The sequence below is a fragment of the Delphinapterus leucas genome, chromosome 9 (assembly GCF_059928025.1).
Source record: "Delphinapterus leucas isolate spDelLeu-1000000601 "Yukka" chromosome 9, BTC_Dleu_Yukka2, whole genome shotgun sequence".
NCBI classification, from domain to species: domain Eukaryota; kingdom Metazoa; phylum Chordata; class Mammalia; order Artiodactyla; family Monodontidae; genus Delphinapterus; species Delphinapterus leucas.
In genome coordinates, this window is record NC_143137.1 from 67,181,543 (window position 1) to 67,194,188 (window position 12,646).

The window sequence follows — 12,646 nt, forward strand, 5'->3', positions numbered from 1 at the left end:
AAAAATGATTGGAGACTTTTTGCAGGGAATTAATTCTAATCAATATGCTTGTTGACTACACAGTAGAATAATGACTTCCTTAAATAGGAGAGGTACCCATTACTGTAGACATTGAAATTAATATTTAACCTACTGACTCGCAATTTTTTAAAATTTATTGAAGTAGCATTTTCTTGCCTTACCTTTAATAAATAGTTCATGTTTTATAAAACATGTGCAAAAGATTTGTTTTCCTATTGCAAATGTAGATTGCAGACGTAATGCCCATATGGTCAAACTTATAATAACTGCCTGAAGCAATTTGTTCTTGGATTTTTAAAGATAAACCTCAGTGGTATATTAAAAATATAAAAGGTGATAAGATAGTACGATGGATGAGTATTTGTCTCTCAGTAACAAATGGCTTTTATTTCTTTACAAACAGAGCACCTTTAGGGTTCTTTTATTAAAATCAGAGTGTTTCAGGCAAAAAAAGGATGGTGCAGTGGTATATTATTATAGATACTTTGTTCAAAATGACCATTTTCATAAAACTAACTTTCAAAGTCATTTCTTGAATAAATATTTATTGAGCACCTACTATTGGCCAAACATTGTGCTTGGTTCCAAGTTGACAACATTAAATACACTTAGACCTGTGCTTAGGAAAATCACAAAAGTTGTAAATATCTACTTCTCTGTCTTATTTTTCTTTGAGCCTCACTGGGGATGCAACAGTGACAAAGAGGCAGGAACAATACTCTGAAGTTCTTGGGAACAGTAGAAGCAGTATTTTTTGCAATAAAACTGAAAATAGAAGATGAGCAGAGTTGCTTCAGATATTTACAGAAGTTCAATTACTACTAAAATTATGTCAGTGATTATGCAATTCTATTTTCAGGTAAGGTATCAAAAATCAATATACCTAATAGGAATGTATTTCTAAAAATGTGTGAGGGTGCTTCAAGATATAGACTGTACAAGGCAGGAGAGTGGTATGAAAAGTGAAAATCTTTAGTTTTCAAAACTAGCCCTCCATGTTGACATTACATTATTCTTTTGGGAAAACTACACCAAACTCTGAATTCCATTCCCCACAATACAGAGAATGTCTTCTTTGGTCAACGCTATGCTCCTGGGTTCTTCAAACAGGGCAACTTAACAAAATGTGTCACTATATTCCCTAGTACACATCTAGACAGGCACAAGTGGGCTTAAAGAGCCTCTGCTACATAAGAGAACACCAAATGACCCAGAGCTTACAGGCAAGAATTGGAACATGGCAGGATCACCGAGAATAATAACCAGAGAAAACCATAATTCAAAAAGATACATGCACCCCAATGTTCACTGCAGCATTATTTACAATAGCCAGGACATGGAAGCAACCTAAATGTCAATCAACAGAGGAATGGATAAAGAAGATGTGGTACCTATATACAATGGAATATTACTCAGCCATAAAAAGGAATGAAATAATACCATCTGCAGTAACATGGATGGACACACACTGCCATACTGAGTGAAGTAAGTCAGAGACAAATATCATATGATATTGCTTATATGTGGAAGCTAAAAAAAAAATGGGACAAATGAACGTATTTACAAAACAGAAGTAGAGTCACAGATGTAGAAAACAAACTTATGGTTACCAAGGGGGTAAGGGGAGGGAAGGGATAAATTGGGAGACTGGGATTGACATATACACCCTACTATATGTAAAATAAATAATAAGAACCTACTATATAGCACAGGAAACTCTACTCAATACTCTGTAATGACCTATACGGGAAAATAATCTAAAAAAGAGTGGATATATGTATACGTATAACTGATTCACTTTGCTGGACACCTGAAACTAACACAACATTGAAAATCAACTGTACTCCAATAAAAATTAATTAAAAAATAAAAATAAAAAAATAATCTACTGAAGGTATCGAAAGTTGGATATTACTATACATATAGTTGAGCAAACTGATGTTCAACAATGCTGGGTAAATCATGCAATGTTGCAAAATCAGTATCTGGCTTCAAATGGTATTCAAACTCAGCTCTCTTCTAGGAGACGGCTGGTTATCTTATTTACACAATATCACTGAGTGCTGAAAGAACTGCTGTCTATCACCAAATGCCACTGAAGGAAGGACAATTGATGTTCTATCACTACTAAACCTCAAAGCAAAAGTTTGGTTGTACACTTAACTTTATTAATAAAAACATATTTTTACTTATTTTAGATTTTTACATCCCATTTGTACTGAATTAAATTGTTGTACTTTTAAGATACATGGAAAATAATCACGTTTTATTCTATTTGAAGGGTTTAGGTCAGTACAGGAATATTTTCTGTCAAAAGGCATGTAATTTATATCTATTCCTCAATTTGTGAAAAGTACCTTTTAAAGCAAATAAACATTGTCTTGGTAAAGCAAGTTTGCTGCCTTACACGTTCTCCTTCATAGCATTTGTTGAAGATGCTTACCTTGCTTAAATGTCTTTAAAGCTCATTAAAATATATTCACAAATATGTGTTCCATTTTTAAAAACTGCTCTACTAATGATGCATTAATATAGCTAACTTAATTAACACACAGTTTTATAAAATTATAGAGATACAAATCAAAAAGAAAAACAGCACAGGTTAAGCTATTGAATTCTAAAAACTTGAAGAGTTTTTAGAGATTCAAACTCAGAGATTCAGAGAGTAAAATAACCTGTCTAAATGTTAATGCTGAACCAGGAGTACAACAAAAGCCTTCTAAATTAAAATGCAGGCATTCTTTCTATTTTACATTAAATCATCTGAATTAAAGTCATTTAATGTAACTTCAGGGAATTATCAATTTGTTGTGTTTGGAGTTTTTCTGCCTCAAAAAGTGTAAAATTCTATCAACGAGTACTAGGATTTATCCATAAGCACTTGTCAGCTTTTTGCTAGCAAGGACACACAGGACCAAACTAATTTGGATTGTACAATGAGAAGACAGTCACCTCAACAGACTGAAAACGTCAAAACTACTAATTACTTTAAATACTGGTATATCTATATACTTGCCTTAATTAATACGTAAATGTATTAATTGCTCCCATGTGGGGAACAAATTATAATTGATAGGGAAGGAGAGGAATCACTTGGAGATGAAGCTAGAAAAAAACTGGATTTTGAAGAGAAAGAAAAGACATTTGTGTAAACATGAAAGGCTTTGACAATGTGAAGGTAGAGTTTTAATTTGATTTGATTGATGATTGAGTCCTCATCGTAATTTCTTGAACAGAGGGAGGGGAAACGTATATCTTAGAGATGGGCCTCAATCTAAAAAGACAGCTGTGACTCTGTTTTGGAAAGCTTACCTTATTACTACATGAATAAAAGGTTTTTACATGTTTCTGAAGCGGTAACATGTAGCAAATAATGCTCCAAATGTATTTATGCTCAAATTTCCTTTTCTGTCCTTTTTACTGGTTTTTGCCCAGCAATATAACTCAGTTTGATCTGAGACGGCATGAAGTAGTTGTCTGAGGCAGAGCATTACCAGCTTTGGTGGGACGCAAGGCTTCATTTGATTAAAATAATATATGGTTCCATTTTTTCAGTAGGTTTTGCTCATTTGGAACTCTTCAAGAGAGAGATGGGTGAGGTTTTTTTTGCTCCCACAATCTACAAAGACATGATTTTTATTGGCTATCAATATCACTTCTGAAAGATTCACTTTTGGTTTGACTCCTCTGTCTTCTGGTCCAAGTCTTCTTCAACACCAAAAATGAAATTAAGATATCCCAGATCAGGGATAGATTAACTGAATCATAAAGATGTAATCTCACAGATCATCGTTTGAAAATTTCTTTTACAAGCAAGAAAACTGGGGGAAATACCCTGAATGGAATGATTTGCAAATAGTTAATGAGCTGTGGCAGAGATAACTGTCTCTTGATTCCTAGTGTACACCCTTAGACTACATAATCTAACTTTAAGGCCTAGTAGTAAATAACTAAATCAAATACCTTCTGAAAAGTGAGTGGCAGAAGTTGCTCAAAGCATGGCTGAGTGAAGTTAAGATAAAGGATAGAACAATTAAATACTTTTCCACATACTGAAAACAGAAAACCTAAGAACTGCCAAAGTGGATCAGACACCCAGCTCATCCCAGTATTTTCTTTCTGGCCATGGCAATAAGAAGAGGACACATTTCTTCTCCCACAGGTCAATCTCAAAATTGGAAAATAAGCTGAATTGAGACTATAACTCAACAGCCTGTTTGCCCCTGTGGAGTTATTATTCATGAATTTGTTCTAGCTTTTTTGAATATTTTTATATATTTTTGTTTCCCAATTTTATATGCTCCTATGAATATTCTTGACTGTTTATTTGCTGTAAGTCAATGTTAACTTTTAAGAATCAAACAATGGCTTATTTTCTTGAATTTTTAGTTTGATTAACATCTTTGCCCTTATAACTTTACCGACCTAGACTACAAGTTATCTTAAACTTCAACTTTTTGGATAAAAAGTTCATAAGACTTTCATATTTTTATTGATCAACCTTTCAAATAAAATTACTTTACCTTTCTCTGCATTTAAAAATTGCTCATAGTTTACTATTAATTCACTTATTCATTTAATTTTTAATGTATGTTTGGTACCAGAGTAAGGGCTTGAGATAAGAAAACAGACATGATTGAAGAGCTCCTTGCTTTCCTGTTGCTATCGTAACTTTCCTAAAGTGGAATAATCAGAAGTACAAGAAGTAACTAGTAGCATTTCCGTATACTTTGTGAAATCTCAACTCCACCCTTTTGATTTTACTATTATTAATAATATAAATTAAAACTAAATGATATATACCACTCCTAAGCATAAGCAATCTAGAGGTATTGTAAGCATTTTGCCTGGAAGTGTTGGTCTGGGGACTGGCTGGTGGGCAGACGCTCAAAGGACATCAGGGAGTCTACTGGTGGGGATCTGAATACAGTGCGGAAAATTTTACTGGGAACTGGAGAAAAGAGGACCTGTGTTGTAGAGTGGTAAACTGTCTAGCAACATTTCTCCTTCTTGTTACATGTAAGATAGGAATGGTATCTAATAAACTCATGAATACAGCTGCGAAAATTTCTAGGCAAAATGTAGAAAAGAATTTCACATCTTCCAGCTGCCTACAGTAAAATGCAAGACAGAGAGAGAAAGAGAGAGAGAGAGAGAGAGAGAGAGAGAGAGAGAGGGAGAGAGAGAGAGAGAGAGGGAGGGAGGGAGGGAGGGAGGGAGGGAGGGAGAGAGAGAGAGCGAGAGAGAAAGATGGAACAAATAACAAAGGAACTTAAGTTTTAAAGCAAAATTTAAAGAAAATAATTAATGAGCCAGGACTTGATCGGTTTGAAAAAACTGTTTCTCATTTTTCAGCCCCTCCCATCAAAAGATTCTCAAGAACTGGCTTCAGAGAGAAGATAAAATCCAGGCACTAAAAATAACACATGAACTCAGGCTAAAGATCACCAAGTTGTTACTAAAATTGTTTGTTAAGGCCTAAAAAATTTTAAGGTCTTGCTTAGTGGATCTTCTAAAGAGTCTGCTTTATAGACTTTCAGGTAATAGGGTTTTTAAGAATCTTAAGGGAATCCTCCCACAGCATGCTCTTAGGCAACCCAAGTTAGAGAAAAGTCTATCAGGAAGATATATAGGGGTATGGTCTGTTGTCTAGTGGAGTGGATTTATAATTTGACACACAGGAAGCATGAAAAGTTTTTAAAGGAACTCTTCCAATTGGACTGATGGGGACAGAGACAGTACAAAATGAAAAGAAGTTGTTGAAGATCCAACCTACTATATGGGAAGGTAGCAGGCTGAGAAAACTGTTTAACAGAAAACATGCGCTATTTTTTTCTGGAAAAGACAGTGTCTCAGACAGCAGAACTAAGAGTTAAGAGAATCATCTCCAGGAAGCTGAGCTAGGTAGTAAACAAGAAACTGACAATATGTGCTCTGCTGAATTTCAGAATTATTAAGAACCAGTAACTGCTATGTACTTTGCATTTCCTTACTTTTTGAATGGAAGTGTCTATGGCCTATTATCCCACACCATTGTATGTTGGGCGTGTACAGAGCGTAGAGATAATTTGTCTCTTTAGTTAATAGATCTTTATTTCAAGATAAATCATACTCAAGGAGCTGTACTAGAGGAAGTACACTCAGGAACCTCATCTATGCCTGCACCTGATTTAAATAACAAGCTTCTGGAATTTGAGCTGATGTCATAATCGATGAGGTTTTTGAGGGTCTTGGGAGATAGTATATTTTGTGTGTGGTATGGCCATAAATTTGTGGGGGGGAGAGGGTGAATGCTGCAGCTTCTCTCAATAGCAGTTGTCAATAGATTCTATGCCTATCTGATCACATGTCATACCCCAATGAAAGGTACAGTCTATTTCCATCTTTCTGAACCTGGGCCTAACTGACAGAATGCAGTGGAAGTGACAATCTAGGCCTTGAAGCTTCCACCTTTGTCTCTTGGAAAGCTGTTTCTGAAATGTGTGCTTTCCAGGGGACCCACCCAACCTCCAAGTAAGAAGCTCAACTAACTTGAGACCTCCATGATGTGAGAAGTGAGAGAAGAGGCCTTCCCACCCTGAAGGGAGAGAGATAAGTCAAGCATCCTGGAGGGAGAGAGAAAAGTCAAGTACCAAGGTACCAGAGATGTGGGTGAAGAAACTGTTTTGTAATTGGATCCTCCAGCCCCAGCTGCCAGAGCTAATGTTCATGAATCGGAGATAAATCACCCACTGATCACTTTCCAAATCCCTGCCCTACAAAACTGTAAGATAAAATTGTCATTTTAAGTCCTTACAGTTTGAAGTAGTGTGTTACACAACAATAAATAACTCAAGCCAAACACACCTATAGTATTCACTTACGATTCTGAAATACTTTTGGTAATAGTTGTTTTTTCGGGCACTACAATGCAATTTATAAAAGTTGGAGCCTTAAATGCAGTTGACAGAAATAAAAAGATCATAAAATTTGACATTAGATTGACAACTTAATTCAAAGTTTGGTTTCCATTGTCTTGGGTTTTATAATTGCAGTTAAAATGCCAATACACAGTCCTTGAAAATATGATACGACCTATACCACTGCTCCCATCAAAGTGCATCCCAACTGCAAAAACCCTCTTGGTACCTGTACTTATCATTCAAAGCCCAGCACAATTCCTACCATCTTTGAAAAACCTTACCTAGTATTCTGACTCTCAGACTTCCTTTCTCCTTCACTTAAGAACTTTCTACTACCCTCAGCTTGAACTCCAATCTTCCCTTCAAGGATCAGTTTACTTACAGAAAACTAGAATCGATGAAAGCACCACTAGACAGCTTAAGATTTCAAAGGGTTTGTGCTGTTCTTTTGATTTTTTACTTTCACTCCAGCAATTAAGTTCCTGTCTTTTTTTCCCCTTGTGATTTTGTGCCTCTCCAGGATTTAATTTATGTAAGTGACTGTATGTTGTTGTTAGTCCTTGCTTTAGAAACATCTGCATGCTTGCACAAACTCCATATTTGTGTGACTATCTCCTCCAGGAACTGATCCATCCTTGTATATTGTGTTACCCTTAAGAGGAGATTAACAAACCCCTTGCTCTCTACTATAACACTGCATGGATTACTTACATATACTGATTTGTCACATACTTTGAACTTATGATCTATATTTTGACTCATTTTTACTTAAGCAAAAGTGTTAATCATCTTATTAAATTGGGAGTACATTTTAAGGAAGAATTACCTGCGGTATTCTTATTATAGAGTGATTTTCAAAGATTAATATAAATAAGATCATCTTTTAGATTTATTCAGGAGATCTGGAATGGGGTTAAAATCTGCACTCCAGATGTTTCTGGTCCAGAGACTATACTATAAACACTGTTCTGTGCAATGAGGATGAGAGTCAAGACAATTTTTTAATAGTAACATAAAGCGGTGAGAGACTAGAGAGCAGATCCAGTTAGAAAACCTTTGCAAAAGTGCAAAGGAGAGCCACCAGAAGCCTGATCTAGACAGTGGAATTGGGGATGGAAAGGAGGGGACAGATGGAAGCTAAACTAGCTATTAACACGTTCCTGCAACTGTTTTCTATTAAAGCTGCCTTAAAAAAATGAAAATGCACTGTTGTAAGCACTAAAGCAAACAACCAAAAAGATGTTTTCTTAACTGGGAAATTATGATGTGCAGTTATGTTTGGTATCTAAATACAAATTCTGCATGTAGGCTGCATTTATGGAAGAACCAAAAACAACCACAATACACTGTATCGTAGCAGAAACAAAATAAACTAGCTGTACTTGGCATAGTAATGATAAGCCCTTTAAATTAAATCTTTATGCAGATTCTATTTCATTCTCCAAACTTTTCATGGAGCCTGTGTAATTCTGATATGTAAACCAACAAATAGATATGCTCTGTGTATTGAGTAGCCGGTTTGGGCACCAGCTGGCTTGGCTGTATGCCTTTCTAATGGTAATGAAGTCACACAGCTGCTAGGACAATCAGCTGGAGTTCAGATTATCTCCAGCTAAATGGATATCCATTGACTAGCTTCTTATCCGGACTCATTAAAGTTCGGTATTGACAAATGAAGAGTGCTTAGAGGTTTATAGCTAAGAGGTATCTAGAAATGAACTTGTTGACTTTTTTCCCCTATAGCTTTCTCCTTGTGATTCACAGGGTATCATTCATCTATTTGAGATGTGTGATTACTAATGTACTATAAAATTTTAAGTACTCTTCCATTACTGTTTTTAAAGTGAACAAATATTCCAAAAGCAAGTAGTCACATGCATCAATAAGTTGTCACTATATGAAAACAAAAGCATCACCAAAAAGTACTGTTTTTCTTTAAACCAAACAGAGAAAGACATGATTCTCAGAAAAACTTTATAGTTGAACTGAAATTGATTTTTATTTAAAGACTCTTCCTTGCAAGTATTGTAGTGAATAATTTCCAAGATTTGACTGTAGCTACACTAGTTTACATGTCACAGCAAACTAAATTTCTTTCAACCTAACAAACTAGATAAAGTGTATCAGTGTAAGTTAGTTAATTCTGTATGTAATCATCCCTTGAACATGCTAAAACTTTTTCAAATCCTCAAGGTAACAAGAACTTGAATTCAATACCTGTTACTCTCTAAAGGTCAGAAGCAGAAAACAAGCCTTCACATTACAGTAAAGCTCTCCAATGTTCTTCCTTTACCCCCTGCTGCAGTCAAAGCATAGAGCTCAGAAATAATATCCCATGTTTTGAACTGGTCAACTATTTATTTCAGGTACTCAATTTTTTTGGTTTCATTTTGTTTCAGGATTGCCTAACCTTATTTCCCACTCTCATCCTCATCCTCCCTTATCCTGCAGACTACCTTCTACTTGTCACAAGTTCACTGCCTTTGTGAAGATGTTAAAAATGCTTAGTCCTCGGGGCTTCCCTGGTGGCGCAGTGGTTGAGAGTCTGCCTGCTAATCCAGGGGACACGGGTTCGAGCCCTGGTCTGGGAGGATGCCGCATGCCGCGGAGTGACTAGGCCCGTGAGCCACAACTACTGAGCCTGTGCGTCTGGAGCCTGTGCTCCACAACGAGAGAGGCCGCAATAGTGAGAGGCCCGCGCACCTCGATGAAGAGTGGCCCCCGCTTGCCACAACTAGAGAAAGCCCTCGCACAGAAACGAAGACCCAACACAGCAAAAATAAATTAATTAATAAACTCCTACCCCCAACATCTGAAAAAAAAAAAAAAAAGCTTAGTCCATGTTTTCCAACTTCCACCTCCAAAAATCAGATTAAAATTGCTTCCTAAATGTATATGTATATAATTATTTGCCTTGGAGTTTGATTAAATGTCCTTTAGCCTCTTCCTCTTCTTGAAACAGAAAACAAATCTTTAGCAGATCTTCCTCAAGAAGATATGGAAATAGAAAAGTGCTGGTGAAGTACAAATGTGAATGAAGCTCAAAACCCCAGTTTATTTGCTTCTTTACAATGTCCTCATATAAATTCTCTATCCTCTCTCTGATCTGCAGTGTACTTGTTTGATTTCTAGATCTCTTTACTGCTGATTCTAAAGACAGAGCAACATTCTTCCCCTGCCAGTAATGTGATTTAAAATGCTTTCGCTTTGAGCTACAGCCAGATACTTCTGTAGGTCTGCACCACATTTTCAAGTGTAAGTACTACAAGGCAGGACCTATGGCATTATTAAACGCATATTCTCTAGCTTACAGTGTGCACTAACGCTATGACTAACCACACTTCCTGGTAACTTGGAATAAAGATTTTGGCAGAATCCTCTTATTAGGGAAGAACAAAATTCCAGACCTTCCCCAAACCAATAAATGTAAACTCACCGCAGGACGGATGTTGTCCTGACTCCACAGAGCATGCTCAGAGCAAGTCCAGACCTCCACGCAAAGTACATTTTGGGGAGGCAAAACGGCAAACTCCTACAGTCAAAAACTACTACTTAATCGTTTTTTAAACTTTTTAAAGGGAACAACTATGTCCTCTAGTCTCAAAACATTTACTCAAAAAAAAAAAAAAAGGTAGAAAATATGCAAATAAAGTGTCCCTATATTGGCAAAGCGTGACACCGGGAGTCAGAAGATCTGCTTAAGTCTGGGAATTTATGAGAATCACTTAATTGCTTCTGATTAGTAAAACAGGAGTTCAGATTTCATTCATTCACAAAACAAAGCTATGCCATAGGCTGTGCAAGGCACTGGAAACACAGAATTAGAAGTCCAATACACAGACCTCTGAGGAGATCACACCTGGGATGCCTAGGGTACCTGAAAATTCAAGATTCTGTTAGTAGGTGAATGGGTAGGAACATCATTACTCCCTTGGATTTTCCGCACAAAAAAGATTTAGTGCTGACATCCTCTGCTATAGAAGTGGCTGTTGATATTCCTTGATATTCTGTTCTCTTCTGTATTTCCTAGCAGCTTAACCATTGACTAGTTCTGGCCAGTAGATTGTAACTGGAGGAAACAGGGGTAATAAGTATCATCTGTAACCAGGAGTAGTTACCTGTCCAGGATTCCTTCTTTTTGCCCTGTTTCCCACTCCATCTGTAGGCTGGATGCTGCCAAGGTGACACTGTACTTACAATATAGCACAGGTACTGGCTGCAAGTACCTGGGCTATTTAGAGGACAACTATCTAACCCATGGACAAGATATAACTTCTACTGGGTTAAGCCATAGAGATTTAAAGGCTTGTTTTTTTTCTTGCAGCATAACCTAGCATAACATGCTTAATTCAAACTATATAATATTAAAATTCTCACTCACTGACATAAAAAATTAAGATCAGTCAGTGCTTTTCATGACAATTCCAAAACCTAGCATCTTATTCTCTGGCCCTCAAAACGTAAGCATTTAAGCTCTGATATTTTCTCCAAGGAACGTTGCAATTTTAATGGCATACGTAACTCTCCTGAGCACACTGTTAAGAGATGCTCCTGAAATATTCAATGTGCCATGTAAAATGGTCTATTACTAATGAGCATTTTCATGGAGAATCCACATATGACTTAATGTTCAATATGTCAAGCCATAAGGTGTGCGAGGATGTTTTCATTTTGTACTTGCATAGAGATTTTCACAGTGTTCTTATTTTTGATGCCATTTGGGAGTATCTGTGGATTCCATGTCTTTGTTCACCCTTTCTCCTCAGGTATCCACAGAAGGCCATATGTTGAACCAACGTGGTACCCCCTGAAGTAAGTTTTCCTCTTTAAAATGCTACATTTTGCAGCATTCTACGTACCATCAATCTACATTCCATTATGTTGGCACAGGTCTCACCAACTTGCAAGCAGGCAGAATGCCAAACACACAGATGGTATGGGGGAAAGAGCCAAAAAAAACATGTGAATCAACTGTGGGTACTGATGGCATAATTCCCAGACATGAAAGTCCAAACACTTGTCCATCCTAAGCTTACAGCACATACTTACAGACACGCAGATTTGTCAACAATAATCTAGCACTGACAGATTAATTTTATAAAATATTTTTTAAAGCCACCTTTGGCTGCTGAGGATAGCTACAAGGCAATAACTCCACAAAGCTTGGTGTTCAATCTTTTGTCATTACCCAGGTGACTCTTCAAAAGACAAATAGGCAAGACGTTTTAAAAAAAAACTGTTTCTAATTAAATCAGTTTTAAATAAATGGAAAAAGTGTATCTTGGCTTTATTCATATATACTGTGCAATAAAAACAGAAGACAAATGTCAATAAACTATATGCTAGGACCAAAGACTGCACAGCAGGCTTCAAATTGTGGCTGTTAAATACTCATCTTTGACCCTTATGTCTGTGTGATCAAAACTGTATTGTGTTAAAACCAGTCAACTTTATTATCAGGATTGGACCTGTGAGCACAAGAAATGGACAGTCCATGATTTGAGGATCTTTAAATGGATCACCCACTTACAGAATGCCTTCCCTGCTGCCTTGGCAGTTTGCCTGAAATTTCTTAAATTATTGCCACTTAGTTAGGTTAAGCTATTTTATCTCCTGAAGGTGCCTGTTAGAAGGAAAATGTTTTATTAGGGAAAATAGAACAGAAGACTTTGGATTTGGGGGATAGATGAGGTGTAATTATTGCAGCAAAGGCCCTCAGGACC